Raw genomic sequence first — 27,252 nt, forward strand, 5'->3', positions numbered from 1 at the left:
ACAATCAATAGGTTATATTTCAAATACCTAGACTCAACAAAATTGAAAAATCTAAAAGAAATTGATAGGTAACAATTATCAAAATTAAATCAAGATCTGATCAATAATTTAGATTAACCTAAGGAAATAGAAGCAGTCATTCAAATTCTCCCAAACAAAAAAGCCCAGGGACAGATGGGCTTACTGAAGAATTCTACCAGATTTTCAAATAAGAACTAATACCAATAATCATCAAATTATTCCACAAAATAGTAACAGAGGGAACATTGACAAATTCATTTTATGATAACACAATCAAGCTGATACCCAAACCACACAAAGACTCACCAAAGAAAATTACAGACCATTTTACCTTATGGGCATTGATGCAAAAATACTAGATAAAATATTCAAAACTTAACACAAGAATACCTAAAACACAGTATTTGCCATGAGCAAATGGGCTTCATCCCAGAGATGTAGAGAGTGTTCAACATATGAAAATATGTGAATGTAATCCACCATATAAACAAACTGAAAGAAAAAAAAACATGATTATTTCTTTTGATGATTAAAAGGCCTTTGAAAAATATCCAACACTATTTCATGATGAAAGGCTTGGAGAAATCAGGGATACAAGGATTATATTTGAACATAATAAAGGAGAACCAATATCCAACATCAAATTAACTGCAGAAAAATTCAAAGCAATTCCTAAAATTCAGGAATAAGAAAAGACTTCCCACTCTCTCCATATCAATACACAGAGCAATAAGACAACTGCAGAAGAAAAAAGAAAGGAAAAATTCAAAGTATCACTATTTGCAGATGATATGAATGTATACATAAGTGACCAAAAAAGTTATTGCAGAAAACTTCAGCTTCATCAAAGTGGCTGGATACAAGATTAAGTAAACGGAAAATCAGTAGCCCTCCTATATAAAAATGACACACAGGATGAGAGAGAACTCAGGAAACAATACTTTTCATTATATCCTCAAATAATGCAAAATATCATGGGGTAACTCTACCCAAGCACATGAAAACACTGTATGACAATACTGCATGTATTTGAAGAAAGAAAATGAAATGATAAGATTGAACGATGTCCCATACACATGGATTGGTAGGAATACAAGGTAAAAATAGCCATCTTACCAAAAGATATATATATCTTTTGAACAGCTAAGATCAAAACAACAACCACAAAAAAGAGTGACACTCATGCCCTTCCAGGATGTGGAGCAAGGGGAACACGCACCCATTCTTGGTGACAGTTCAAATTTGTACAGCCACTGTGGAAATCAATATGCTGGTTTGAAGAAAACTGGAAATCAATACACCTTAAGATCCAGCAATAGCACTCCTGACATATACCCAAAGGACACTCCATCCTACTACAAGGATACTTGCTGAATTAGGTTCATAACAACTTTATTTAAAATAGCCAGTAATTGGAAAAAAACTTGATGTCCCTCAACTGAAGAATGGATCAAGAAAATGTAGTAGATCTACAAAATGTTGTATTACTCAGCTGTTAAAAAAAGGAACACAATGAAATTTCCAGGCAAATGTATGGAACAAGAAAATAAAAATCCTAAGTGAGGTAACCCAAACACAGAAAAACAAGCATTGTATTTACTCACAAGTACATGTTAGCTGTAAAGTAAAGGATAGCCATACTACATTCCACAGACCTTGGGAGGCTAAATAACAAGAATGGCTCAAGGGGGCTGGAATGAATATTCCTAGGAAGGGGGCAAAAACATGTCACAGCTAGAAAGGGCAGGGTGGCAGAGAAGGGACCTGGAGGAGTTAATTTAAGAGAGAATGGAGGGAGAGAGTCCTGGCAGAGACAACCAGAATTGGTTATCTATAACATAGTGCAACAGAAATTTCCAGGAATCTATGAGGTGACCCTAGCTAACCCTTCTAGCACTGTATGATAAAAACCTGAACTGGCCATTTCCTGTAACCAGATAAGACTCCCAGTAGAGGGATTGTAACACCAACCCAGCCACATATCTTTCAATTTTCAATTTGTCCCCCAAACAAGATGTGCTGTGGTAAAAGTGGTGCCAAAATTAGAAATTGTATGAGAACCAACCCTGGTCAATGAAGTGATTCCTAATCTATTCTCATAGATTGGTGCCTAATCTATTTGTCATGAGAGAGTCTTCATCCAGCAACTGATGGGTACTGATGCAAACACCAACAGCCAAATACTAGGTGTATCTGGAGGAACTCTGGAAGTAGGGAGGATTTTTGTTCCAGAAGAGTCAAGTACACCACAAGAAAACCAACAGAATCAGCTAACTTATTCTCATAGGAGCTCACAGGGACTGAACCAACAGCCAGTGAGTGTGCATAGGACTGACATAGGCCCTCTGCATAAGTTATAGTTGTGTAGCTTGTTCTCCTTGTGGGACTCCTAATAGTCCAAACAGAGGCTGTCTGAATATTTTGTTGGATTTTAGAACCTTTGTCCACATACTGAGCTGCCTTGTCCAGCCTTAATATAAGGGATGTGCCTAGTATTACTGTAACTTGATATACACGGCTGGTTTCCATTCAGAAAAGGTCTTTTCTGAAGAGAAACTGAGGAGGAGTGGATGATGAGAGCATAGGACAAGTGAGGGAAGTACTGAGAGGAGAGCAGGGAGGGGAAATTGCTATTGGGATGTAAAAATAAATAACACTAATACCTACTTTCTCAATAAAAAGATTAAAAGAAAAAACTTCCTTGTAAAAATACATAAATTATAGGAAGTATATGGGATCAAAGATAAATGTAAATAATTATGACTTACCCAAGTAATAGCAAGTTTTGCTACTAGAGAACTAAAAGCTTTTATTTGGACTTTAGGCTACAGGATTAGGGAGGAGTCTTCTTTTTAGCCTTAGCAAACAGATGTTGGAAGGATGGAAGGACTGATTGCCCCTTGGTAGGTGAATAAGAAGGTTTTGAGGAGATTGAGGCTACTGCCAATAACATAATGCTTTAAACAAGCTCTGAAGCCCCTCACTGTGCTACCAAGTTTACATGGGTTTGAATCAAATGGACATACCGGGTTAGAAATGTAGTTCCAGAGGTTTTGATAGAAATGATAATTTTATTATTATATATTTAATTTTAATATTTGTACATGTATATACTTATGGAGTACAATGTGATAACTTCAAAGATGTGTTCAATCTATAATTATCAAACCAGGGAAATAACTATTTTTACAGGTGCACATGTAGACGCATGTTCTTTTTCTGCATGAAGACAACCTCATATTTTCCTTGGGAAGGATCCATAATGTTTTATTGATTTTTTGTTTTTTTGTTTTGTTTTTTGAGAAGATCACACAATCAGGTGAAGCCGGCTAGCCCCTGGAACCCAGGTTTCTTTCAGTCATTGAATAAGCAGTATATACCACCATGCTTGGTTTTGATTTTTTTACACGACTTCTGGGAATACATCTCAAGGTCCCCATGCTTGCATTGAAAACTCTTTACCAACAGAGTTATTTGCTTGTCCTAATATGTTCCATTGTAATAATACTTCTCATTTTCTTAGCATAACTAACTGAATATACACACATTATTGTTTATTACAATAGCCCCATAACATGGTTTTCATTTTTTGTATGTTTATGTTGCAAAGTGTATGCACATGAGAGAAAGTGCCACAGAGGCTGCAGCAACGTTTCAGTTGCACCTGAGCTGCATTTAACTAGAAGTTTTGTGCCACCGTTTGCTTGTACTGTCATCAGAACTAAGGTTCTCTGCAAGAGCAGCAAGTACTCTCAATTACTGAGTTATTTCTCCAAACTCTAACATACATTTTGATGTACAAGTGATATTTATTGAAAGATTCTTTTTCTAATTGATCACCCAAAGCATTTATGTTTAAGATAACTTGTGTGCAAAAGAATACATTGCATATTCTTTATCTTAAAGATGAAAATATTTGAAGATAATTTCATTTATTTGTGATTATTTTAAATTACCACTATAAATGAAGATAAATCACAGACACATAAGTTACATTTATGGAGGAACTTTTTGCTCAGCTCTTTTACAGTCTCAACACAAATCACAGCCAGGATTCAGAGAGGATTCTACAAGTATTTTCTCTGAAGTACCATTGGTTGAATTCTGGCAGGTAATGATCTGTAAAAGGAAAGCCAATTTGCCCCTCGATGGAGATTACTGTACCAAATGTACCAGAGAGCTTTAGAAAATGTGACACGCTTTCTATTCAACAGTGACAGAGTCGATTAGTTTCCTAGCTTTTCTTTTTGTGCAATGGAAATAGGTCTTGCTTGTTAATTTCCCTTAATCTGGCACATCAGTTTCCTTGTATTGTTTCTTATTTATAAACCTCTACAGTCATAGTTAAGATATAGTTGTACATGTTGAAAAATTCTGATTTATTGTAAAACACTACTTTCTGGGTTACAACCTTTAAAATTAAATAGATTACAAATGTAAGGAATTTGTATTTTCAAAAGAGAAGCAGTTGCATTCAGCATTTCCAAATTAATCATTACTGCAGGTAGATCATTATATTCCCGAATAGCATGTCATGGAAATTATATGATCGTGATGTATCTATGCATACAGTTTTGTATGTTTAGAGCCTTAGATTTCATTTTAGTATATTTTGTCCTAGAAAACATATAATAAATTAAAATATATAATCATGATGTATATTAACAGATTTCCATCTAAAGACAAATATGAGATTTAAATTTATTATTTTGAATTGATTGCATAGTTATAATTAAATCTCAAACTGTTTTCAAATGTAATTGTATAATCAAAGGGATTGGTGGTACATACTTGTACTCTCAACACTCAGGAGACAGACATACGCAAATATCTTTGAATTTGAGACCAGCTTTGTCCATATAACAAGTTCACAAGCCAGCTAGGGTATCATCAGAGAGAAAAATAATAGTTTCAGGATTAAAAGAAAAAAAATACCTCAAGCAACTTTAAAGGATTTTGGGATGGCTCAGTAGTTAAGAACGTTTAGTGTTCTTGCCAATGATGCAAGTTCAGATTCCAGGACTCATTTCAGACAAGTCATAACATTTTTTTAACTCCATCTTCAGGACTTATGATGTTGACTTCATGCCTCCAACAACTCTCAAACATACATGGCATACACAGCTGCTAAGGGAAGGAGAACCAGTTCTTCTTTCTTCCCGCAATGGAGACCACAAACAACAAAGGTCAACTCAAAACACATGTAAAAATTGAAACCACTGGATATAGCCATTTTTGTGTGTGTGTGTTTGTGCTTAAATAAATAAATACAGGAGAGGTCAAGGATATGAAAGGAAATGAATGCGGGTATGGGAGAGGGGAAGGAAAGACACAGACTAGGAAAGGTTGCAAACACAGTACTCATGCATAAAAACACCAGAAAATAAACTATAGAAATAGAATAGTGCATACATGACACAGATGAATGTAGGTGTCTCAAGAACTAGGACAACTCACCCAGCAGGTGACAATTCAACAAAATGTTTATAGCAGCATAAGGAACATCTCTCTGTTTTCAGACAATAGTAACTCGTACTTACTCTTGTATTGTCCCATACTTTCTATAAATCATTAGTAACAACTTAAAAACTAAATAGAACTTAATATGTAAAAATGGCAGTTGGAAAATATATGTGAACAAATGTACCACCATAGGTGACATGATTTTTTATACTTAGAACAAGATATTAATGCAATAAATGTGTAAAATATTTTAATTAAGTTGGACTCTAGAAAATGTCATAGAGAAAAATTATACTTTCCTCTTTTATTTACTCTTTACTGTACACATGGGGTTATTTTACTTGATTATAATATGGTTTCACTGAGTCCTTATGTGTCTAACATACTTAAAGAAATATTAGGTTTCCAGATTTTGTAATTTCATGACTCAACATCACATCAATAGATACTCGCATTTCTTAAATATTTGCAAATCCATAAAAGTGTTATTTTATAAGGTATACATTTAATTCACTCAGAAAATAACTCTGAAATGACCCTTTCATGTAAACACTACATGAGGTAGAATAAGTGGGGAAAAGATGCCATATAATTCCTCCACAAAGACTACCCACATGATCAAATTTTGACCTATGGGTAAATTCTGTACATATGGAGAAAACAGCACTCACAAATCCAATATTATTTCATTGGTGACACTGAGTTAATACTTATCAGCAGATGTGTTTGTTGGTCTAAGAGTGACACAAAGAAAACAAAAAGAAAAATAATACACATAGATAAACAAGAATACTTTCTGCAAAATGCAAGCATTTGGCCATTGCTGTCATGTCAGATCCCAGGAACAATAGCAGACGATGATATTGACAATGTAGTCAAAGATGAGGTCATGAAAGGCTTATGCTATTTTCCAAGTTTCTCTGTTTCTGGCTTTCAGACCATAATTTTTGGAAATCACTGCTTATTTTCTTTCATTGCAGTATTCTTTTGATGGATCCATCAAGTCACGATTTTCCCACAATAGTCTATTTCCTTCTATGTTTTGAAATATCAGGCTCACTTGGACAATATTCACATTCTTTTAGGTAGTCTGTAAACAATTTGAAAATCAATTTAATTTTAAGGATTTTCAATTACTACATATTTCTTTGAGAATTAATGAATCCAGTGTTCATTACTACTATTTATCTATTTGTTTGTCTTTGGAGAAAACTTAACTTTCCTTTGCAATTGGCTGTTAGTTGGAAAGAGCTTCCTCATTAGGGATGGGAGTCTATATCTACTTGTCCTTTCAACTCTGGGACCCATGCAGGTCCTGTGCTTCCACGTTTAGTATCTATGAGTTTATATTTCATTGATCCTGTTGATATAGAGGGTCTGGTGTGTGTGTGTGTGTGTGTGTGTGTGTGTGTGTGTGTGTGTGTGTGTGTGTGTGTATTCTCCATCTTCTCTGCATGTTACATTCTTTCATATGCCTCTTCAGCAGAATTCTCAGCATCATAAGGGGAGGGGGATGACAGGAGGGACCCCACTTAGTGTTCAAAGATCTCTCCTTCTGTGCATGTTGTCTGACTGTAGATCTCTGTGTTTGTTCTCATCTACTGCATGGGGACATTTCTCTGATAATGGCTGAGCAAGCACTTATGTATGACTATAGAACAAATAACCATAGGTTTCATTTTATTGCAGTGTTCCTTGGATTCTTTTGCTGTGGAGAGAAGCATTGTGGAAACTCTCATAAGTAAAACATTTCTTTGTGGTGGCTTGATTACAGTTTCAGAGGTTCAGTCCATTAATATAATAGTGGGAGCATGGCAGTGTGCAGGCAGACTTGGTGCTGGCTATATATTTGCTTGCAGGCAACAAGGAAGTTCACTGATTCACTGGGTAGTATCCTGAGCATAGAAAACCTCAAAGTCTGCTCCCACAGTAACATACTTCCCCCAACAAGCCTATACCTTCTAATAGTGCCACTCCTTATGAGAATATGGGGGATGATTACATTCAAATTACCACAAATAATATTTAATTTCCCCTTACATCTCTGGGTTATCTAGTCTCAGGTTCTTTGTCACCCAAAACCTATGCCATGTATGAGTTTTAGTTCATCGAGTGAGCCTTAAATCAAATCAGATACTGGCTGCTTACTGTAAAAAGCTTTTTGCCACCATTGTACCACCATACCTGCAAGCAGGACACTACTGTAGATCAAAGGGCTTGTGGAAGTTTTGGATATTACAAATGTCCTCTGGTAGCATACGGAGTATCTTACAGATATAAGCATAATATCCTATAGGTCTGAAGGCTTTAGACATAAATCATTGAAATTTCCATGATTAATGAATTGTGTAGGTATTGTCTTCAGCAATAGGAAGTAGGGAGGATTAAGGGGGGAGAGGGGGGAGAGAGAGAGAATGCCAAAGATGGGAACACTGTGATACTGTGATAGCTAAAATTAAGGGCCATTTGAAGGGAAGTATAAAAACAATGCATTCTCAGTTTCCTGCATATCTCTCTCTCTCTCTCTCTCTCTCTTCTCTCTTCTCTCTATATATATATATATATTATATATATATATATATATATAATATAATATATACCAAATAATGGGGTAGACAGAGTCCCTAATGGCCATCCTTTTTTCCCAAATGTAGCTTTTAGTACTGGGAATGGCTTACATCTAGTTAAGTTGTTTAAAGGGCTCCCATGGGAATTTCCAAACAAGCAAGGCTGTTGCCAATGTTATAGGTTGTTCTCTACAAACTGGGTTTATATATGCAATTTAATATCAGTTATATTGTCTTCCATTCCTCTAAATCTCTGGTGCACTATGGATACAACCTAGTTTCACTCTCAGAGGTCCCATAGACTGCCCAGTCCTCCTAGCTGACACCCACATTAACAGTGCCTCATTTTCTTCTGTGTTGGTGCCCCAGATGTGAGACTGGGGTCCATGAGTTCCCTGTTTTCATAGGTTTTACAAGCATGCTCTTGACCCCTTTGTTCATCACTTCTCCCTCTCTATGACTGGGTTCCAGGAGTTTGGCTTAGAGCTTAGCTGTGGATCTCTGCTTCTTCCATCAGCTACTGGATGAAGGCTCTAGGACGGCATTTAAATTATTTATAATTCTCATTATAGAGGAAGGACATTTAAGGTAGCCTCTCCATTATTGCTTAGATTCCTAGTTGGGGTCATCCTTCTGGGTATTTGTACAATTGGCTAGTGCCAGATTTCTCTTTAAACCTATAATGTTTCCGTCTATTGATATGTCTCTTTTCTTTTTTCTCATCTATTCCTCTCTCTTCCTGATCCCTATGTTCTCCTCCCCTCTCCTCTTCTCCCTTCCTTTTCCTCCTATCTCCATCTCCATGCCCCCATGCTCCAAATTTGTTCAGGGCTCTTGTTCCTTTCCCCTTCACTAGGGGATAGTGTATGCCTCTTTTCTAGTCCTCCTTGTTTCCTACCTTCTCTGGAGGAGTGGCTTGTGATCTGGTAAACGTTTGCTCAATGTCTAATATATGTATATGAGTGAGTATATATAATTTCTGTGACTAGGTTACCTTACTTATGATGATTTCTTCTAGTTCCATCCATTTGCAGGTGAATTTCAAGATTCCATTGGTTTGTATTTCTTTCCTGAGTAGTGCTCCAATGTGTAAATGTACCACATTTTCTGAATCCATTCTTCAGTTGAGGTGCATCTAAGTTGCTTCCAAATTCTGGCATATACAAATAATGCTGCTATGAGCAGAGTTCACAGATATTCTTGACTTATGAATGAGCATCTTTTGGGTATATGCCTAAGAGTAGAACTGCTGTATCTTGAGGTAAACTGGTTCCCATTTTCCAGAGAAACCAGCATACTGATTTGTAAGAAGCTTCTGTAAAGCAGCATCCCATACATTAGGAAAAGATTCTGAACAACCCCACATCTGACAGAGGTCTGATTTAGAAAATATATGAAGAACTCAGACAGTTAGTCACCAAAACACTAAATAATTTAATTAAAAATTGGGGTACAGTAATAAACAGAGAATTCTTAATAAAGGAATCTAAATGGCTGAAAGAAGCTTATATGGAAAGATTTCCCATGCTCTTGGGCAGGTAGGATCAACATACTAAAAATGGCAATCTTGCCAAAAGTAATGTACAGATTCAACGCAATCCCCATCAAAACTGCAACAAAATTCTTGATACACCTTGAAAGAACAATACACAAATTTATGTGGAGAATCAAATGACCCAAGATAGCCAAAACGATCCTGTACAATACAGGAACTTCTGGAGGTGTCACCATCCCTAAGTTCAAACTCCATTATAGAGCTATAGCCATGAAAACAGCTTGTTATTAGCAGAAAAATAGCCAGGTAGAACAAGGGTATAGAATTGAAAACTTTGATATTAACACACATTACTACAAACAAATGATTTTTGACAAAGAAGCTAAAGATATACAATGGAATAAAGAAAGCACCTTCAACAAATAATGCTGATATAACTGGATGCTGGCATGTGGAAGACTGCAGATAGATCCATATCTATTGCCATGCAAAATGGATGAAAGACCTCAAACTATATCCAGCCACACTGAACATCTTAGAAGAGAAAGTTAGAATTAGTCATGAACAAATTGATACAGGAGAGAGCTTTCTGAACATTTTACCTGTAGCACAGACACTGAAATTGACAATTAATAAATGGGATCTCCTGAAACTGAGAAGTTTTAGTAAGGCAAAGGACACAGTCAGAAAGACAAAACTGCAGTGAACACAATGGGAAAAGATATTCTCCAACCCCATATCTGACAGAGGGCTGATCTCCAAAATTACAAAGAATTCAAGAAGCTAGTTTCCAAAATACCAAATAATCCAATTAAAAGTGGGTGCAGAACTAAATAGAGAATTCTCATTAGAGGAAACTAAAATGTCTGAGACACACATAAAAAAGTGCTCAACATCCTTAGCAAATCAAAACAACTCTGAGATACCATCTTACTCCAGTCAGTATGGCTAAAATCAATAAGACCACTGATGACATATGCAGGAGAGGATGTGGAGAAAGGTGAACACTCCTCCACTGCTGGAGGGAGTGCTAACTTGTAAAGACACATTGGAAATCAGTATGCTGATTCCTCAGGAAAATGGGAATCAGTCTACCTCAAGATCCAACAATTCCAGTCTTAGGGATATACTCAAAAGAAGCACATTCTTATAACAAGGACACCTGTTTAACTATGTTCAAAGCAGCATTATTCATAATAGCCAGAGCCTGGAAGCAGTCTCAATGCCCCTCAACTGAAGAATGGATAGAGAAAATGTGGAACATTCACACAATGGAGTACTCGTTAGTGGGAAAAACAAACAAACAAGGAATTATGAAATTTGCAGGAAAATGGATGAAACTCAAGAAACCAATCTGAGAAAGGTAACCCAGTCACAAAAAGACAAACATGGTATGCACTCACTCATATGTGGATTTTACACATAGAGCAAAAGATTCCCAGCTGAATATCCACACCACTAGAGAAGTGAGGCAACAAGGAGGACTCTAAGTGAGATATACATGGTCCCCCAGAGAAAGGGAAAGGGACAAGATCTTCTGAGCAAATTGGGAGCATGGGGGAGGGAATAGGAAGCTAGGACAATGAGAAGGGGAGAAGAGGAGGAGTTAGGAGGACATAAGGGAGTAGGAAGGTTGTATGGGGGAAGAATAGAGGAGAACAAAATAACAGATACTATCAGAGAGGGAGCCAGTATAGGCTTAAAAAAAAACAGGCACTAGGGAAATGTACAGAGATCTACAAGGATGTCACCAACTAACCATCTATGCAATAGTGTAGAAACTATCTTAAGTGCCCTCCCCTGATAATGAGAATGATGACTAACTTACATGCCATCCTAGAGCCTTCATCCAGCAGCTGATGCAAATAGAAGCAGACACCCACAGCTAAACACTGAACTGAACTGGAATCCAGTTGTAGAGAAGGAGTGATGAGCAAAGTAGTCAAACTACACTGGTGAAACCCACAGAAACAGCTGACCAGAACAAGGGGGAGCTCTTGGTCCCCCAGACTGATCACTGGGAAACCAGCATGGAACTGATCCAGCCCCCATGAATGTGAGTATCAGTGAGGAGGCCTTGGAAATCTATGGGGCCTCTTGTAGTAGATCAGTACTTATCCCTAACACAGGAATGGACTTTGAGAACCCATTACACATACAGAGATACTCCCTGAGCCTGGACACATGGGGGAGGGCCTAGGCAGTATCCCAAATGATATGTCAGACATTGAAGACTCCCCATAGAAGACCTCACTCTCCCTGGGGGGCAGAAATGGTATGGGATAGGTATGGTGTTACTGGGGACAAGGGAGGAGGAGAGGGAGAGGTTCTTGGATTGACATGTCAAACAATCTTGTTTCTACTTTAAATAAAAAAAATGGAAAAAAATTTCTCAACATCTTTAGCCATCAGGGAAATGCAAATCAAAAGAAATCTGTGATATCATCTTATTCCAGTCAGAATGGCTAAATTCAAAAACACTAAGGACAGTTTATGCTGGAGAGGATGTAGAGAAAAGGGAATGCTCCTCCATTGCTGGTGGGAGTTCCAGTTTGTACAGTCCCTTTGGAAATTAATTAGGACCTTTGTATTTATAAAAAACATCCAGTATATTTTTATTTTAGTATATTTTTATTTTAGTTTTGTTCTATTCAGTTGTAGGTATACAGATACATTTTAGTGTATATACACATTATGTTAAAATTTATATTCATCCTGGCTAATGTTTAATAACTCCAACCTTTACGATGTACTTTTGCATAACCATAAGTAATATCAAAGGAAAATAATATGTGGTAAGATGACTATATCATAGACAAAGATCAATGTTTTCTCTTGACTGAATTATATCTCATACAAATGTGTATGTGAGTACACAGTATGTAATACACAGTAACAATACTTAAATTTAGGGTCTTTAAAATCTTAGCTTGTTTAAAAATGTAGACTTACGGGAATCTCTTTTAATATAAAAATAATGTGTATGTGTGTTCATGTTCATATGTTATGATGGTAGGCATATGTAGTTAAGAGGACAATTTTTGCAGAGTCGGTTGTCTCCTTCTATATTTTTGTATTCTCTTGCAATTGAATTCATGTTGTCTTTGTTCTATAGGAAGACACTTCCTTACCATAGAGAGCCACCTAACCTTATGGCCAAGTGGTGGTGAATCATAATTCATTCTGAGTTGTATCTTTAAATGTACATGACCTTTTTATACAGAGATGTGTAAGAATAGAACAAAGGTACAATGAACATATAAGGTGTAGCTAATGGTATACAAACTAAGGAGAATGGTCAAAAGTATAAATGCCTAACCAAGTCCATTTATCATGAACTCATATTCCCATGAATTTGTATTAACACTTTCCATCAAGATTGAAACATGCCATTCTGCATGTAAGCTCCATGAGCAGAAAGAAAACATTCTACATAGTTCAGGAATTGCCTGAAGTTGACTAGATTCCCTAGTCCCTTTAAGAGTTAGCAATGAAATCTGAAATTCCTTCTCAGAGAAGTAATCCAAGCTGCAAAGAAACCATTTCAGTTTCCAGGAATATGTGTAGACCAGAGTCACTTGGAATGGATACTCCATAATTTGTTGAGATTCCTGAAGAATGTGAGGTGTGCTATACTTTTTTTTAGGTTTTGTGAGCTGTTAGCTTGATCTTATAAGTAACCCCTCACACATATTTCTGCAAGTAACACAATTAAAACTCATTGGTTCCCCAAGTTTAACTTTGGTGGTATAAAGACTTTGGTCTTTTGTGGGATCCCTACCTGGGGTGATTGTGTGTGTGTTGCATCTCTCTAGCAAAATTTTGTCACACAACAAACTATGATAAAATACATATCCATTAATTCATAGGTTGGAAAACTAGATAAGCAGTCACAGAGAGTTTGAGTACATAGTCCCATTTGGAGTATTTTATTCTGACAAAGAGATTAAAATAGTATTTCTATTATATTCAAAGAATAAAGTAAGATAGCAATGACTTCATAATTTAACAATAATAGGGTAAAATATGAAAATATAAATCACAGAAAATATGGAAATGTTCTCTAACCATGTGAGAAGTGATACAAAGTAACCCATTATAAAATTAATGAATTATATAATTAAACTTGACAAAACCCTTCATAATATGTACGGGAATCTTTAATGAAGATAAGTTGTTTTCTATATGGCCATTAAGACATCATAATAATCTTTAAGCTATAAATAACTGGTGGTATTAATATTAAGATTTATTCATGGGCATCTGGATTATATCATCTCCACTTAACTCATCTAAAATGAACACAGTACAGGGACTTTGAAATGTGTCAATAATAATATAATGTTACAATCTGTATGTGAAGTCTGGCTCCATTTATTTTACATCAACTGCCCTCTATTTAGTGTTCACATCCATTGCCACTCATTTTTTCCTTGTCTTGAACTTGAAGAACTATAATTTGTTTCATTATTTGGCTATAAGTCTAGCCAGCATTTCAAGTTTGTCCTCAAAAGCATCAAGATAGTTTTGACCTCTCTAGACCCAGAAGATAAATCACTTGTTGTTCACTTGTTGCTCAGGGCAGTCCTTTTAAAAGTGTGGCCCTTGGATTTGAAGACAGTCAGTAAAATCCTTACAGACTTCCCACTGGAACTGACAATTCTTTTAATATTGTTCATTAATTTATTAGTTACTTTGCCTCTCAAGGGAGTTTCCTGATTTTTTAAGTAAAATTGCTGTCAAAATTCTTTCATTAGCATATCTTTTTTTGTCCTCCTTCTGCTCATATTTGGGCACTCATGTTGGGAGATGTTAGTTTTCCTGGAAGAACATTGGTTCTAGCTATGGCTTCCTGAAAAATCACACCTCTTTAGTTCTGAAAATTCTGTAAACATTATATTTGGTACTACAACTGTTTTTTCTAATGATTACATTTACAATGAATCAAATGGATATTTTTACCTTCGTATCAGTGAATATTTATTAAATGTTTATGTGTAATAGCCTTATGAAAAAATGGTAATTCTATATGCAAAGGAATTTATAGAGAAAGGATTGCTTATGACCAGAAAATTGAAGCAAGCCTGAACGAGTGAAACTTTAGAACCTCGAATTTTTTATACAAATGAAAAACATATGTGTTGTTTTTATATGAAAGACTATATCCTTATGTGAGACATGTCTGTAAATTCTAGCAATAAACATTTATCAAGTACATAAGAATGTGAGCAGGAATAATATGCTATTTACAAGGAAGCCAAAATATATATATATATATATATATATATATATATATATATATATGTGTGTGTGTGTGTGTGTGTGTGTGTGTGTGTGTGTGTGTCTTGCACAAAATACAAGATGATAAGTGCACTCTTGGAGATTATTAGAACAGTATTTTGAAGGAAATGGCATGCCCTTTTAAAATCTGACTTGATGTGATCTACCTATATGGAGAAGAAAATATATGGTGATACTGGGAAGATGAAGAAAGATGGATGCCTTGTGGAATATGTGAGTTCAAGCCCAAATGAGAACCCTGTCCACCAAATGAATGTCAATAGCCCTGGAAGAAAAAAATTTATTTATCATCTTTTCATTAAAAAAAATCTTTTCTCATTTTACATACAGATCCCAGTTGACACTCTTTCCCCTCCTGCTCTCCCAACTCCCACCCACCCCACCTCCCATCAACTCTTCAGAGAGGATAAAGCTTCCCATGGGGAGTCAAACAAAGTTTGTCACAAGCACTTGGAGGCAGGACCAAGACTCTCCCCCTATATCTAGGCTGAACAACATGTGTCTACAATGAGAATGGGCTGCACAAAGCCAGTTCAAGCCCTGGGGATAAATCCTGGTCCCACTGCCAGTGGTCCCACAGATTGTCCAATCCACACAACGTTCACCCACATTCAGGGGACCTAGTTTGGTTTAATGCAGGTTTCCCTGCTGTCAGTCTGGAGTAAATGAGCTCCCACTTGCTCAGGTCAGCTGTTCTGTGGGTTTCCCCATCATGATCTTAATCTCTTTACTCATATTGTTCTTCCTCCCTCTCTTGGACTGGACTCTGGGAGCTCAACCCATTGCTTTGTTGTGGATCTGCTTCCATCAGTTGCTGTTTGCAGGTTCTATTATGATAATTAAAGCAGTCATCAATCTGATACAGGCGAAGGCCCATTCAGGTAACCTCTCCACCGTTGTTTAGGGTCTTAATTGTGTCATTCTTGTGTGTTTCTAGGAATTTCCCTAGTGCCAGGTTTCTTATTAGCCCCATAATGGTTCCCTCTATCAAGATATCTCTTTTTTTGCTCTCCCCCTCTTCCCTTCCCCCATCTCAACCACTCTGTTCCCTCATATTCTTCCCCTCCCCAAAGCTTCCACCCAATCCCCTTCTACACTCCCAATTTTTCTCAGGAGATCTTGTCTATTATACATCCATGTTATGTCTCTATTAGGGTTCCCCTTGTTTACCTAGCTTCTCTGGGGTCATGGACTATTAATATCATTCTTTGACCTCTGCATGCACATGCATGTACATATGAATGTATCCTTCTACACAAGTGTACCAAATCCAAAAAACTAAATGTTCAACTTTACTCTCACTTAAAAAATAAAGATATGGAATGGAATATTTAATTGGTTGTAGGGGAGATTTATTTAAATGTTACTTTTCAGTTGTGAATCATCCCCAACTAAAACTGGAGGGAGGGAATCAGTCCACCCTCTGTCATCCCATTTTATTAATTTTTTTTCTTTATTCTGGACTTCTGTCTTCTGGCTTTTGTCTGGAAATCCAATCCTGCTAGTGTTCCCCTGTCGCACACTGATTATTATCCACACACTGCTATCTTTCTCATTCTGTTTGAATTCTGCTATCCTGACCCACGACACAACATTTCTCCAACTGACTCTAGAACACAAGTGTCAGTATTATCTGGATACATAATCCTTAATAGCATTTGACCTTAATAGATTAGAAAATCAAGAGACAAAAAGATAGATGAAAGAAGGAATGGGAATGGTGAATGAATAATGGGAAGAAAAATAGTATCTCTTATATTTTCTTTTACAAAATGTAGTTCAACATGAAGTTTATATGGGAGGAAGTATCAAGCAGCATTCCACAAATATTTAGAATATTGAATGCCTCTTTACCATATGTAAATAAGATCAACAATATCTATGTATCTGTCTACCTTTCAGTGTATCATCTATCTATCTATCTATCTATCTATCTATCTATCATCTATCAAGTACCACATGCCTACATATACATACTTACACACATACACTGACACACACAAAACAGAGTTCATGCTGCATATGACGGTCCTAGATACCTAAGTATAAGAGTTTTTTGAGGTCTCTCTTTCCAGAGAATTGGAATAATATTTTGTGACATCAAGCAATGGTACAACCTCCCATTAGAGTGTAAGAAGTTGGCTTTATATTCTTGTTTCTAAAGAATAATCTGTCTTGAGAGTTAAATGTTGGTAGGGAAAAATTTGAAGAGGGCACAAGTACTTAATATGTTGTTTTACCAGTTCTTACACGGAAAACAGTGATTTGGATGTGCTTATTTGAAGCACAGATGATAGAGTTTACATTTGGGATATAGTTTACTTCATGTGGCTTGTACTTGAAGTAACTGCACGATCATTTTTGTACTAAGAATAGTATTTCATACAAGGGGAGAAGAGAAAGAAGACAATATCAGCTCTTTTCACATTTTCATAGGTAGGTCTCAATGAAGGAAAGACATTAATATGCACAAAATATCCATTTACATTTACACACCACAGGCAATCTTTTTAAATAGCTGAGTTACTTGATTCCCAGACATAGCATATAACCAGACATAGCACTCACTACTTCTTTATGAGTTTACAGTAAACACAAAATACCATTTGCTTTCCCTCTTCTGTTTCTCAGTAGATTCATACATGGTTTAGTTAATGAAAAATCAATAAATATGAAAATAAGTTTAGTAACTTCTAAATGATTAGTCTAATGAAGGAACTCTCACCCAACAATAAAGAATAAATTTTGGTCTTACTTTTAACTGTACAGACCAGTTCACCCATACATACAGTGAAAAAGAGTGAATTATGGTATCAAATAAGAAAGATCATCACTCAAAACACATCTGTCAAGAGCATCAGTTTTGCCTGAGTTTCTGAGCCCCCAGCTCCTGAAGGTTCAAGACCCTGATAAATGATAAGTACAAGTGGCTTTTGGATTCTATTGAAAATATTCTGGTCCTTTTTTTTTTTAAGTGGTAAGAACTTCTGAATGTTGTTTAACCACAAACAGGTAAAAGCCCAAAACACCCACAAAGGACTTTCCCTTCAAAATCCCCCAAAATATTTTCTTATTTAAGTTTATAAAGAGGACAGCCATAGGGATGGCTCAGCTGTTAAGGGAACTGGCTGCTCTTGGAGACGCCCAGGGTTCAATTCCCAGGAATTGCACAGCAGTTCCCAAAGTCTGCAATTCCAGAATCAGGTGATCCAATGCCCTCTTATGGCCTTGGCGGTCATAGGCATGCATTTGCTGAACAGATACCCTGCAGACAAAACAACCATATACATAGAATGCAAACACATATTATATAAAATAAAAGTAGTTTTATTTATATATAAATAAATTTCAAAAATAATTTAAAGAAGTAAATTAAAGTATCTAAAAGAAAAAGGAAGCGGTATTCCTCCCTATGGCCATTCACAATGCCTAATAAATCAGAGAAATATTTAATATGAATAATATTCACTATTGATTTCCTCACCTCTAAATTTAGAAAATTTGAGAACTTCGATTTTTCATTGTATTTTGATGCTCTTATTTTTCCAAACTTTTTCTTGCTCTCATAGAGAAAATGTTTGTTTCATAAGGATGGCATGGTGGAAGACCTAAGTTTGGGCAGGGGGCGAAATCCTAGGCTAGAATATTGAGCTGGCTAGAATACAGGAGAGTGCAAAGCCTTGTAATTTCTTTCTTAGGAAATAAAGCCATCTCCCTGTACCTGAGTTAGAACAATGCATGCTTTTATGAATGAAAGTAGCTTCTCCTGTTTAAAAAGGAAGAACTGAGGGTTAATTTTCAATTTCTGAGTCTTCTTTTCCTCCCAGCATGATCTCGTGGTAGCTAGACAGCTGACTGAAAAAGATAAAATGTGAAACTACAATGCACATGGATACTACTCTAGGAAGATTCTTTGTCCTTTCTTAATTGAATAACATTTCTTTTCTATTAATTCAACATAAAGTATATGTTTCAGAATACAAGTATTACTACATATGATAGTAATTTTAATACTGTTAGAAGCCTCCCCAGCTAACCACAAAAGTTTATATCATAATAAAATGAACTATGTTCCTGTCCAGGAATCCTGAATAAGTGAGATATAGTTATGAAGACCAATTATGCCAAATTGATTAGATTAATTCTGAAAACTAAACTGGATGTAAATGAATCTATGATGACAGCAGCATCAGCAGATCATTCACGGCATATTCAATTAAACAAGAATGTCATTCCTCAATTAAGAGAGAATTCCCACAAAAGATAAATTATATTTTCAATGGAAATAGAATTATTAAGCTTATGAATTTCCTATGTCCACTTGTGAATAATGATATACACACATGCAGAGTCATGTACATCAAAAAAAATCAACCCAAGCAATTCAGCATACCTATTTTATGCTGTTTAAACATTTAATACACTAAGAGCAAATCTTAGGATAATGTAAGGACCAGTTTAGCAAAAGTCATTTACCAATTCAACAAAAAATTAAGCTGTAAATACTAATTGCCACATGAAAATAATCAGTTACAACTACTCCTATTTTCATTTTGACCATAATGGTATATTTGTTTCTTATATTTCACAAGCAGAACATTCTTTAAATATAAAGACAGCATACTTAGATACATTATGCTTGTTCAGAAAGCTTGTCTCTAGGGTGTGTAAGCCATTCTAAGTGATGCTACTTTCAATGATGATATGACCAATCATTTCCTCCATGCAGAGAAAGCTGTACCATCTATGATCCAGTCCCAGATGTGGAATATATTACACTGCTTGAGAGTACTTTCTAAAGGTAAATAAAACATTTTTAAGCAGAATAGAATTTTCCAGTCATGCTCTGTTGATGAAGGAGTAATACTTGTAAAAGCACAAGATACATTTCAAGTTACTGAAAACAACAGGATAACAAGATATTTGCAGATCTGTGTGATATGTATAAAAACAAATAAGCCTCTCCTTAAGGAGCACAGATAGCAAAGAAAGGGTGAGGAGAACCAGACTCGCAGAAGTGGAATTGGAAGACTCTATTTACTGCTCAGAGGGTACACATATTGTTAAATTTCATGTTTCAGGTGGAAGAGGACTATATCCACAGCTTTTAAAAGGGCTGAGTCAGGAGAACCTCAAGTTCTCCTCCCAGTCAAAGTAGATGGTATACAGATAAAAGACAATTTAATAATACTCAAAGCTAAAAAGATTAATGAAAAATTATGCTCATAAATTAAATCTACCAGAAATTAAAATTTCATAAAGATATTGAAAAAGAAATGAGAAAGCTACTTAAAGGTATGGGTTCACAGTTACACTAATCTATTAGTATAAAGATAAGTATTTGAGTGAAGTTTAATAGTATGATCATTTAGAGAAACATAGGGTTTCTTGTGACCTACAGAACCTACTCAGAATTAATACTTGGTCCACTTGACAGTATCAAACATCAGCACCATCTGTGAATTCAGCAAAAATCCCAATTTAAAGCTTTATATGCCATAACAAAATTGTTTCACCTATGTACATAAAAACATTGTACAGTAGAATGAAAGTATATCACACACACATACACACAAACACACACATAGTTACCAAAGAAAATAGTTAACAATATATGAATGGCAAGCCATTATCAATAAAATATTTAATTATATATTAATTAAATTACACAATATAAGAACATACTATCTGAACAAAAAAGTTTAACTATGTAATAAATACTATTTAATGTATGTTTTATATTATAAATATAGACTATAAAACCAGAAGAAAGAATTTGTAGGTTTATTATATTATCATTATTATTATTATTATTATTATTATTATTATTATTATTATTACTATTTAGCATGCTTAAGTGAAATATTACTAAAATGGAGTTAAAAGGTCATCATATAATTACAGGAACATGAAAAGAAGATAAAACAATAAATAAAAATGTAGACAACACTGAACTAGCAAAATATGTAAAATAAACATTATCAAGACATAATTAACAAGTGAAAATCAGGATGGTAATATTGAGCACATAAATGTCATAACTGTACAAAAATATATCTGTATAAAAACAAACAAAAAGTAAAATTACTATGGATGGCAATATTCATGCAAGATCTTAATCTCATGTTTAAGAAGCTGTGTCAGGTTTGTGAACTCAGCATCAGATTTATCTATAAAACTGTGAATATAAAATATGTCTTCCTATTAATTATACGTAGTATGTACCACTGAATAGACAATATGTTAGGTTACAAAGGAAATCTTAACAAGTTTTAACAAAAAATCATATCAAATAAATTCCCTGAATGTCATGGTATAAATTTGATAATTTGATAATAATATACCTGAATACATTTTAAAATTCATTTTTATGAAAATTAAATAAGATCCTCATGAATAGCCAACAGATAAAATAATCAATGAATCAGACATGTGATTTCCAAAGGAAGTTTAATTACAATTCCAAAAAGGATACTCCAATTTAAAGACAAGTATAATTATCGCTGAGCCACCAGGAAACAACACATATACTTTGGTCTATTTTTATCTAGAAGTATTATATAAGCCTAGTGAGAGATACCAGATTTATTACAAAATAGATCAAGTCTGTGTTTTACTTAATGACCACTAGGTAATTGATATCCATTATTTATCATGGAGATGGATATAAAAATATCCTTAAAAACCACTAACAAACTAAATTCAATTATGTATTAAAAGTAGAATATATCACCTTGATCAAATTTGCTCTATCTCTGGAAGGATAGAATGGTTCAACAAAATCAACTCTGAAAACATGAAGGCTCACTTTAAATTAATAAAGGATACATAGCTGGAGTTTGAAATGTTTAGTGATTCCTCTCTTTAGTTTTCTTGACCTTTTTGAGGGGTCCACAAACCAGCTGCCAAATAATTAACACCTGGAGGCTTCTTCTTCATTATATGTGTCCATCGTTAGCTTGGCTTGTTTCTAGCCAGCTTTTCTTATCTTCCATTAACTCATCTACCTTTTCCCTGTGGTATTTTTATCTTTATTATTTCTGTATATCTTTTTAAAATTTCCTTTAAAAAACAATCTTATTTTACATAACAATCATAGCTCTCTCTCCCTCCAGTCCTCGAATCACCCACCCCCAACAACCCTGCATTCCTCACCTATTCACAACTCAGGGAGGTTGAGGCCTCCTTTGGGGAATCATCAAACTCCATCACATCATTTGTGGCTGGATGTAGTCCATCCCCCTGTGCATCTAGGCTGAGAGAGTTTCCCACAATAGGGAATGGGGTCTCAAATTCCATTAGTGTACTAGACATAAATACTGGTTTCACTGACAGAGGCCCCATAGTCTGCCACACTGACACCCACTTTTACTAAGTACCCACATAAAGAAAGTGAAGAATAGTTACACTAGAGACTTAACAGCAAACCTGAAAGCTCTAGAACAAAAAGAAGAAAACTTATCCAGGAGGAGTAGAAGCCAGGAAATAATCAAGTAGAAGGCTGAAATCAATAAAGTAGAAACAAAGAATACAATACAAAAAAATCAATGGAACAGAGTTGGTTTTTCATTAAAATCTACCAGGTAGACAAACTCTAGTCCAAACTAACCAAAGGATGGAGAGAGAATATACAAATTAATATGATATTAATTTGTATATCTTACATTTCTGTATATCTTACATTTCTTTTTACTCCATGGCTGGCTGGATGGTTGGGTGGTTGGGTGGTTGGGTGGTTGGGTGGCTGCTCCTCCTTTTCCTCATTTCTCCTTCTATTTATCCTCTCTGCCTGCCACCCTACCTATCCTAGCTTCTCCCATTCAGGTCTTCATTAGGACCAGCAGGTGTTTTAGACAGGCAAAGAATCACAGCTTCACAGAATTAAACAAATCCAGCATAATCAAAAGTCACACAACCTAAAATAATATTCTACCACACCTACCTACGAATAATAAGTATAATCTCAGTACAGGCCAAGAAAACAAATCGTAAAATTCCAAATGCTTTCATGACTACATCCTTCACCAAGGCTACTTACTCCTAATCAAAGGGTCTTCTTTTTGCAACAAATGGAAGCTATTTCAAAGATCCACAAGTCTAAAATGCAGAGAATAAGTGACTGTGGGGTGCACAAACACAACATATGCTGTCCCTTCAATACACTTATGGCTCAGGGAACATCACAGATGAGGGAACAGAAAGATGTACGTCACAGAGGACCAGGACATATGCTTCTAGATAGTGTCTTCCGGACTTGTTACTCCCAGAAATGTACCGCAATATAGTTGCCTAAACAACACTAGGATAATGACAACACCAGTTGACATGCTAACATGTATACAGAAAATTTCAATAAGCTCCACTACTACATGGGTGCTACAGGTTATTGAGAGACAGAAAATCAATGTTCCCTGATCATTACCTAATTCCTGTGGTCAGTCCTGGACACATGGACATATGGACAGCATTAAATGAACTCATTAGGTTTTATAACTATGATAGGTTATTAGGTGATATTAACATTATTCATATTTTAGCTATAATGTTTGTAATTAATTACTGAATAATTATTCATAGTTATAGAAGAGGACTTCTTATTATAGAAGTCCTTGAATTTGGGCAGGATTTGGGAGATATGGAAAGAATTGGATAGAGAGACAGAGAGAAGAAACAATGTGAATGGAGTACTTGGATATGAAATTACCAAAAATCAATAAGTTAAAATTTTAAGAAAATCAGTGGTTAAATCATTGTAAAAAATAGGACTTCTAACAAGAAAAATAATGTAGAAGATATATATGCTAGAAATGTAAAGATAACACTATTAATAACAGGAATTACAAATATAAATATGGTGTTATGTTCTGATACGTTTGCTTTCCTATTAAAAAAAATTCCTTCTGAAAATTTTTCCTAAATTTTACAGCATCAGAAAATTTATTATTGCTTAAGGATACTATGTTGGAAGAGTTTGCAAATGGATGGTGTAGTTTGCTCCTATGGTAAGCCCATATTTAGTGTTTTGAGAATTCTCACACTGATTTTACTACTGGTTACACCAGTTGGCAATCCCACCAGCATATACATATGAGCAAAATAAACTCAGCAGGTCCCCATTTATAGGCACATGAATAATTTACACACACACACACACACACACACACACACACACACACACACACACACACTTCTGTGTGTATTTATAAATAATAAAAAAGAAGAGGCCGTATATTTGTGTGACACAGCTAATAAATGACCTGGAGATACTGAGTTTCAAATTTCACTCTGAATATCAGAAAAGCAAAGCAACTGGAAATTAGCTTCTTACATTTACCTCAGGCTGAAAGGGGTGATCCATGTGCTCTTTACCAAGTGTCAAACTGCTGCTTTTCTCACTGTGGCTAGAGAATGAATGACTCTCTGAGACCTTGCTTCTGTCTTATATATTTCCCTAATTTGGGATTAAAGGAGTGAGCTTTAATTCTCTTTTAGACGGACACACTCTTGTGTAGATCTGAATGGCCTTGGACTCACAGAGATCTATCTCTTAATCCTGGGTCCAAGATTAAAGATTTGTACCACCACATCCTAGTTTCTCATTGCTGGGATTAAAGGTGTGTGCCTGGCTTCTGTGGTTTGTTGATGACTTTGCTTTCTGAATCCTCAGGAAAGCTTTAAAAAATCATGAACGATACATCATCAAACATTTGAGTGGGAATTGGGAACACAGAAGAACTTTAAGGAGAAGATTATGAAAGTAAAATGATGGAAATATAGTGTTTGTTTTTGAAATTATCAAAAAATGAAATAAATGTAGTTTAAATTTAAAAGGACCTATAAAACTACTTGTTATTCATGGAACTTGTCCCCTTTTAACCCACACAAAACAGAGGAATACACATGTATATGAATAACCATTCTTGAAAATCTGTATATACCCTGACATACACTTGCAACAACCAATAGTAAGAGGGCACATTAATATGTCTACAAAACAGTAGGATAGTAGTGCTAAATACTGCTGTTCTATTAGTAGAAATATTTCATGAAAGTGACATGCTTATTTGTAGCATTTGTCAAATTATTATGAGAAACAAAATACCATTTTAACAATATGGTTTGGTTTTGTTGCTTGTGATTTTGTGTTAATTTTCTGAATTTCTTATCAAATTGGAAAATCTTTCAGTGATTTACAATGGTAAATTTGAAATATCCAACAATTTCTAGGGTTGTATAATAATATATTTTATTATTAACTATAATTTCTTCATGCACATATGTTACAATTGCTGTTATTACTGTTATTATTATTATATGATACTAAAAATGTCTGGGGGCCTAGACAAGTCACTTTTCTCATTTCAGCCCTTCACAGTTTTATGAGCATAATGTCACAGCTCAAATTATATTTAAAAATAAGCAGAATTATTTTAGAGAACCTGAAAGAAAACTAAGGATGTTACATGAGAGATTTCTTTTGTATAAAAAGTCTGTGTTTTAGATATGTTACTTCTTGTTCTGGTTTCTAATGGGTCCTTTTGGGAAGAAAGTCCCTTGTATTTCTCTCCATTTAGAAAATATTAATGGATACTTCAGGTTGACCATTTGGTTTTTCTATTTGCTCCATTACAGGAAATTCCCAGATGAAAATAAAAGCTCCAGTTATTCATAGACCACCCACTACACAACCTCAGCTGTAAAAAATCAATGTGGGCTCAAGAATAGGAAAATAATTGGATTTTTCTGACTGACTGACCTTTTCCCTGAATGCATCATACTTAACAAAGTTTCCTATTCTGAGTCTTATTACAACACAATTAAATATTTTCTTGAGCCCTAACAATTACCCATTCTGAATTATAAAATATATATTGCTACTTTTTTATATAACCTACAGACATTGATCAGTGATGACTTTCAAGCTACTGAATTATTAGGAAATAATGCAATGCTGTTTCTGCTAGCAAACACTATTTGTCAATTACATATGCTATTGTTTCTTCTGGAAAGTAACTTACGATTACTGTGCATTGATGTAAAACCCACACACCATGTACAAGTAGCTTGGGAAATAAAACATGGCAGCATATTACATTTAGTGACTATTGAAACATAATAAATAGCCCACATAAGTTTCCATTGTCCTGTTATATAAACATGGCTTCAAGAAGCAAAAATATTAATCCATACAAATTACACAAAGTAATAAATTATGGATTACATACTCAAACATTTTAACAAATATCTGCTTCTTTGGTAGCAACTGTCATTTTGTTACTATGTAAAGACAAATCAGAGTTTAAATTCTTCCTTGGACTCCGGGAACTAACAAAGAAAATTTAGATAATGAAAATATTAAAAACTCACCTCAGTTTTATTTATAAACATCAAAATTGCACAAAATTTTTAATATTAATATTACCCAGGAATGTGTCTTGAGATATCATTGCTTTGGATGTTTGAAAGCAGAATGTTGATATAACCAACAAATGACAGCAGATAAACCTTGATTACTTCTGGAATATATTCATTTTAAACATTATATATGTTTCTGATTTAAATGTATCCACATTTTTTTGCAATTAGATGTAAACAGTAGAAGGAAATTTCAGAGTCTGGACAGTAATAATTTCACATTTGACTATATGACTGTAATGACAGTATTTATTTTTACATTTCAGATCTTTAGTTTGTATAGAGAAATGATTACCTCTTTTGAGGTAATCATTTCTGAAATAAAAAAATAAGACATCTTATTACATCTCTTTTAATGTATTTTATTAATTCTTGAGAATTTCACACAAATTTTTAACATATTCATTCCTCCAAGTTCTTCCATATCTATTCTCCCCATGGTACGTACCATCCCTTCTCACAAACTTTGAAATGTTTTTTCATTTCTTTTTAAAAATTTACTTATCTATGGTGTCCAGTTGGTGTTGTCTTGCCTTTGTTTATCTACCTCTAAGTGGTCAGCCTTGAAATTGTAGATATACAGGTAACATACAGCCCAAGCAAGCTGCATATAAGAATGTGTATGTAAGTAACAACAACTAAAGAAAAGGAACTTATGCATTTGAGAAAGCAAGGGAGTGCACAGTGGGTTTGTGGAGAGTAAAGGGAGAGGTGGGAATGATATATTTATTTGATGATTTCAAAATTGTTAAAAAAATAAATTTGTATTCCTTGGCAGGTTTCTATTTTTGTTCACTTATAAGAGACTGAAAGTAATAATCTTTAAAACTAAATTTAAAACAATATAAATGAATATTTAAAGTTCTTTATCTGACAAAGGTACATTACACAAAACCAAATATATTACAAAAACAATGATTAATTAACATAAGTGTTCCATCAGTTTTAATCAGAATGTATTGAACATATTTACATATCACAAATAACTGA

The sequence above is a fragment of the Cricetulus griseus genome (genome assembly GCF_003668045.3).
Source record: "Cricetulus griseus strain 17A/GY chromosome 1 unlocalized genomic scaffold, alternate assembly CriGri-PICRH-1.0 chr1_1, whole genome shotgun sequence".
Classification (NCBI taxonomy): Eukaryota; Metazoa; Chordata; class Mammalia; order Rodentia; family Cricetidae; genus Cricetulus; species Cricetulus griseus.